Source organism: Cupressus sempervirens, chromosome 5 (assembly GCF_028749045.1).
Source record: "Cupressus sempervirens isolate cs-2001-9-10 chromosome 5, ASM2874904v1, whole genome shotgun sequence".
Taxonomy (NCBI): domain Eukaryota; kingdom Viridiplantae; phylum Streptophyta; class Pinopsida; order Cupressales; family Cupressaceae; genus Cupressus; species Cupressus sempervirens.
Window position 1 is genome coordinate 264,614,764 of NC_143122.1, and position 6,562 is coordinate 264,621,325.

The window sequence follows — 6,562 nt, forward strand, 5'->3', positions numbered from 1 at the left end:
TTCAAAAATATAACCTCAAGGTAATAAGAACATAAAGTCATGGGGCAAGAAAAGATCTCCCCATTTTTCTCATACTATGCCTTCACGATGGAAAGTGATTCAAAAAGAATTTTTTTTGAAATAAAACATTAAGAAAGATACAACTAAAAAAAAACTTAGTAATTAATGATAGAGGTCAGATCTGGCAGATAAGAATATACTAAAAAGAGTTTAAAAACTTTTCTAAAAAAAGTTTGAATAAAGCTTGTAATGAGTAAAAGAGATTTAAAAACAATGAATGATTACATGCCAAAAATAGGTTGACAAGAGGCAATAATAAAAGCAAAAGATGCCTCTGTTAAGAACTAAAAAAAGAAGAAAGAATCTTGCATGAAAAGACAAGAAAAAGATGAGCAATGATCTATTTTTTTTAAAAAAGACAGAGAATAATAATTGCACAGAGAATATTCTAAACATGCAAGAGACAAAATTAGAAACTTAAAACGTGCAGACATAATGTCAAGATGACCCAATACCTTACTTTCGAGTATTAAAACCTCAGGGTCCTATTTTTCTTTGAATATGTAACGAATGTGATTTGAAAACTTGGAGACCTTTCATGCCACCCCAGTTCGAAACTCGGGAAGCCTTAATCCACGCTCAAAATAGCCCAGCAAGGGAAAACCCCTGATATAAATAGCGTCGGGCACACAGATATCAATTCAATTTAAGAAACCAGAGAAGAAGAAGAAGATCAGATCAGAGAAAATGATAGAGGTAAATTTCCCAGACTGCAAAAAATAGATCGAAGTGGTGTTCGATCATTCGGCCGGAGACACGGTTTGCCTGGAGTGAGGGCTTGTGCTGGAGGCTCACTCCATTGACGAGACCTCGAAGTGGAGGACGTTCGCTAATGAAGCGGGAGATAACGATCCAATGCGTGTGGGAGGGCCGTCGAATCCTTTGCTCACCGATGGCGGCCTCTCCACTGTGATTTCCAAGCCTAATGGCCAGTTTGGAGATTTTCTTACCTCTTCGCTTGGACGCTGGCAGAACCGCGGCTCCAATCCCGACCGCTCGCTCATTATGGCATTCAAAACCATCGCCACAATGTCAGATTAGCTGGGGCTTGTTGCAACTATAAAGGATTGAGCAAATGAAATTTACAAGAAGGTTGAAGATTCAAAGTCAATTCGGGGAAGAAATCAAGATGCCATCTTAGCTGCTTGCCTCTATATAGCATGCAGGCAGGAGGATAAGCCTCGTACTGTGAAAGAGATTTGCTTAGTTGCAAATGGAGCTTCAAAAAAAGAAAGTGGGCCGAGCAAAGGAGTTGGGAAGGTTCTGATTTGCAACAAATCAATCAAGATTAACAAGATTAACATGCCCACAAAGGAGATTAGCAATGCTCTTACTTGCAACAGATTTTCAAGAGAGGTATAGATATATAAAAAAAATTAAATTCAAGAAATGAAATGGATTAAAAAATATTCTAAAATATGAGTAGACTAAGATATGAATTTGAAAAAGATAGGAAAACCCTTTGGCGGCAAGCCTTCCAAAGGGGGTTAGATGAAAAATAATAGAAAATAAGAAGCAACCTGCACAAATTAGAGCAAACAGAAGTTAATCGGGTTTGGCGGTAAAGCAACCAAACCCAAAAAAAAAATTCAATTTCTTCCATCTTAAGAAGATTAAAAAGAATTAGTGAAATCTCTCTCAAGAGTCTCCTTTGAATCGTACCTTCATGTAAACACTCAAAACAAAGATTAAACTGCTCTGATACCATGTTAGAAATGGAAAAAGAAATCTGTAAATAAGCAATACCAGGAAAGAATCTAAGTGAGTAAATGCATGAAAAGATATTACCAAAAAATAGGAGAGAGAAAGCTTCAAGATCCAACACCATGGGACAAGATATTTGGAAAGGGGAAAGCAAAGAAAACCCCTTGTGACATTATGAATGAGGCATGAAAAGCCTAAGAAGGAAGAGAGAGAGAGATAGAGAGCAATGCTCATACAATAATTGAGAAGAGGAAGAAACCTCATTGTTGTTGAATGAGAGAGGAGGGTCATCTCTTAAATAGAGATGAGAGAGAGGAGTTGGAATGTAACTACCATGTCTATGAATGCCACCATTCATAAGTGTGTGAGGCCAAGTGTGAGATTCCTCTTAAGGAGGAATAATCTAAAATTAGAAATTACAATATATATTTGTCCTCACATATTCCACTAGATGAAAAAATAAGATGTAGTGAAAAAAAGGACAAAAAAGAAATATATTAGGATACCTTGGCTTATATCCTAATATATTATAATAATAAATAAAGGAGGTCTAACCTTGGTTTATAAATACACCAAGGAAAGATTACAACTTCTAACAAAATCATACAATATTGATGTAAACTCAAAAATACTTCAAGAAATGACTATTTATCATTCAATGTTCACTTGTATTCATAGATTTGTAGATGAATACATCACAAAATTGACATAAAGACTAACTGGACAAAATGTAAATAGCATAAGACTAAAAATTACATGGATTTTAGACCCTTCTCTAGCCTTGGAATCTCATTTATATAGAATAAGATGCAACAAGCTATAGGCATAGAGGAAAAAGACAACTCTCCTTACAACAAAAGATTTACAAAAGGACCAAAACAATCATTGTCACAAAAAAAAAAATTTAAAATGGTCACTTGCATCTTACGATGGAATGTCCTTATCATTGATCCTTTTATTGTGGGACCACTTCTATTGTAGCTTCTTGTTGTTGTGAGGCTTCATCTGATGATTGGTCCATTTATATTTGTTTCCCTTCCATCTATAGTGATTTGCACATGATGTATCAGGTTCTAATATCTAAAAATTGATTACTACTCATTGCTCTCTCTCCAGCTCATCAGATTAAATTGTCATGTCCATAGTTACAATTGGTTGTTCTATTGTCAAATCACTAGTTTGTTAATTGCTCCCCTTTTCTTTCTTTTGATGCATCACATCCTTTTCCTCAACCTCTTCTAGTAACAACTTCTTTACTTGAACATATTCTGCCATCCACTTGTTAAAAAGTGCATCATCTGGCCAATTGAAATTCAATGTCTATTGTTGTTTCTTCAAGATCTCTTCTCCTATTTTCTCTATCTCAACAAAATCCCTTTTGAAAGAATCAAATAATATTTGAATCTGTATAACTTCCTCAATTATTTTGGCAAACCAGATGAAATCCTTTTCATTTACCACTTTATTTAGCCTAATGCTCATCATCTCATTTAATTCTTTAGCCCATTCTTCTTTATCCTTTATTTAATCTATGCCCTTGAGTGCATGAGGAAAGAGACTAAAATCTTTACCATGGTATTTTAAGAAACAATTATTAATTCTCCTCTACAACATATTCCTCTTATTATCAAAATCAAAAAGGTTTTTAGTCATATCAAAAGTTTTCTCTACTTGCTCACAAGAAAGAGTAATAATTGAACAATATAGAATAGTTACATCACTGTCCTTACTAATCCATTTTTTTACAATTGGTCTTAAAATTGCCTCATTTTTTATTAATTCATTCCATATTTCCACTAATTTTGACAATTCCAAATAAAAGGTGGGCCAACCTACCCTGTCTACTAGATACAAGATTGTATCTACCAATTCCACATGCATTGCCCATAATTTTGTCTTTTCTTCTTCAAGCTCTTTGGTTGTATACAATTGGGGTTACTGTGGAGTACTTGGGATTTCTATAATTGGAAGTGTGTTGAAAGGTGGTACTGAAGGATGAGGAGGATAGTAATCCTAAGTTTTCTAAGTTATCCTCTGTATCCTATCATTATATTTTCAAGCTCAATCCTCTTCTAGACTTCCTTATTATAGGCATCTAGGACTTATTCATATTTTTCCTGCAACTCCAGTTTATACCTTTTTTATTTCCTAGAAATGGAAAAAGTGAGATTAGTTGTTTCAACATTTATTTTTGCTACCTCTTCATTTGGAGTATCCTCTACTCTCCTAACAATCAAATTGCCTATCAATTCAGAGTTGCTAGTTTGAGAATAACTGGCTCTAGATCCTCCTTTTTTGAGACCAAATGAAAAGGTAGCATGATCCTCACTAAATTTAGCACCACTAAGTTCCTTTTTCCTCTTTTCATCAGTAATCAATTTCTTGGTAACAATATTGAATACCATTGCATCTACAAAGTCCCAATTTGGAAAGAGTATAACTCCAGATGATCTAATCATTCTTCTTCCTTCTTTAGGAGTTAGACTACTAAATTATTGCATCCTTTTAGCCTTTATCTCATCTTGTATGGTTGAGTCCTTATTTTCTTGCTGCTCAACTTTCCTTTTGCTACATCTTTCTTCAAAGTTCTCAATATTTGTCCTCTAGGCAAATTGGTAAAAAGCTCTTAATTTGACAAAGTTGTCATCTGATAAGAACTCATGGCTAGAATGTTCTACTACAAGATCTACCTCCTTCCCTTTGAAATCAAAAATAGTTAATTCAAGGCTAGGTATAGGAGGTTCTTGAGGATTTCCTTCTTCTAATTCTATAGTATTAATGAACACTTCCCCTTGGGATCCAATTTTTTCAATCTGTGCTCTAGTAAGTTGTTCTCTTCTATATGAAAGGGAGATTGAGATGGAGTGTAATCTCCTCCTTGTGACACATGCTTCTCTTTATTTTCTACCTCTTAGGCATTGGCTCTTTAGGCCTTTCTTCCAATTGAAGTCCTCTTGTCAAAAGAGTGTTGGTTGACCCAACCATTTCCTTTCCCTTAACAATCATCTACTCCCTAGTTCTAATTATACTATAACCAATTTTCTTCTATATAATCAATTGTCACAAACCTACTGTAGGAGTAAAAGCTAATTTCTTCATTACCTCCCTGGTTTTATCAGATAAGCACTGATAAGAAGGGCCTTCTTTTCATTCATTATGTCCATGATCTCTGCAATGGTTATCATTAACTTGTTTACTTTTTTAGCTAATGTCTTGGCATCCTTAATGGACTATAGTATTTTTTTAAATAGTTAATGAATTCCAACATCCTACAATAAACTCTCCATTTTTCTTTCTTGATTTCTTGTTCCTAGAGGGACAATTCATTTCTTACTATATCCTCTGGGAAATAGAATTCATCTTTGCAAGCACTGGTCTTAGACCTTTTTCTATAAATAAAATTTCCTCACTGTCATCAAATCTAGGATGGGATATTGCCATCTTTTATGGGCTTAACACTTTATATAGAAATAACCAACCACCATTTGTAATTGTGAATTGATGAGCCATAGTGTAGGATGGGAAAATAGAGCCGCTTGACCTACTCGTCAATTATGCCTCTTTAAAATCACCTATTTGCCATAAAATTTCAGCTAGCCCTACCTTAAGAGGTAATTAATAGGGTATCATATGTGAAGTTCCCTAGAATCCATACACTCTAAAAACTGTAGATACTAGATTTGGTATTATGTCTACCCAATTATGGGAAACTTTCAAATTATTAGGGCTATTGATGGGCCTAATGAAATCCAATAGTACCTTGGGTATTCTAGGTTTATCTTTAAACAAAAGGCTTCTCAATATAGATGTAAAATACCTATCAAATCTTACAAAACTGGCCTCCTCTAAATCTCAAGTCATATCTGCACTCCATTGTTGAACAGGCACAGATTCTCCATCATGCTCTCTTGTCAACACCATTTTCTTCTCAAAATATTGAAATTCTTTGAATAGAAACATGTTCATCAACAAAGAGTAAAAATCAAAAAATTTCTCAAATTTTCCTTTTGCAATCCCTATCAAACCCACATGAATTTCCTCAACTAGAAAAGATGTAAAATAAAAAATAATATCAACCTCAAAGGAAGAAATTTACACCATCATATACATGAACTTTATTAGCATAAGTTCCTACTCATCTTCACCAAAAACCCTACACAAAGACATGTATATATCTATAGCTTTGGAATTGAAAAACTACTTTCTAAAAGGTTCTTTGGTTGAGGTTGTGACAAAGGTTTGACTTCCAATTACAACCAAATGTCCTCTCATTGCCCCTACCTAATCTGATCCTTGTGGATTGAGTATTCCTTCTTCAAACCTTGAAAGTCAATAACCTCATGATATTCTATTGTAGGATCCATTCCAAAAACTCCTTGGATTTCTTTAGTAGTGATCTTTATCAAGCATTCCCAATTTGTTCCTCTTACCATTTAGGTAATCAGATTAGAAATTCAGGATATAGCAATGAGGAGGTTTGAGTCCATAAAAACTCCAAGGACTACCAGTTTACCTAGGTCAAAATTCCAGACATTACCATGGGGAGCAAATAATTTTCTCTTAGAAAATCATTTCTTGAACAACTGTAGCCTTATTTTATATGTCTCCACATCTCAGGTCCAATTTCCCCCATCATCTAAACCATCTGCAACTTTTAACCTAGGGTTTACAGAGACCAACTTCTTTATTTGTGCAACATCATTGGTAGATTCACTCAATTGCTCCAAAAAAATTTCATGAATATTTCTACTAGCATAATCAATTTTCCCAAAGAAACCCTTCTTCGGAGGCATTATGA

General features: G+C 34.4%; 1 pseudogene; it reads left to right on the top strand.

The window, feature by feature from the left end:
• The first annotated feature begins 688 nt into the window (after positions 1 to 688).
• Positions 689 to 1,254, top strand: LOC149555567 (transcription initiation factor IIB-2 pseudogene; annotated as a pseudogene).
• Positions 1,255 to 6,562: the final 5,308 nt, after the last annotated feature.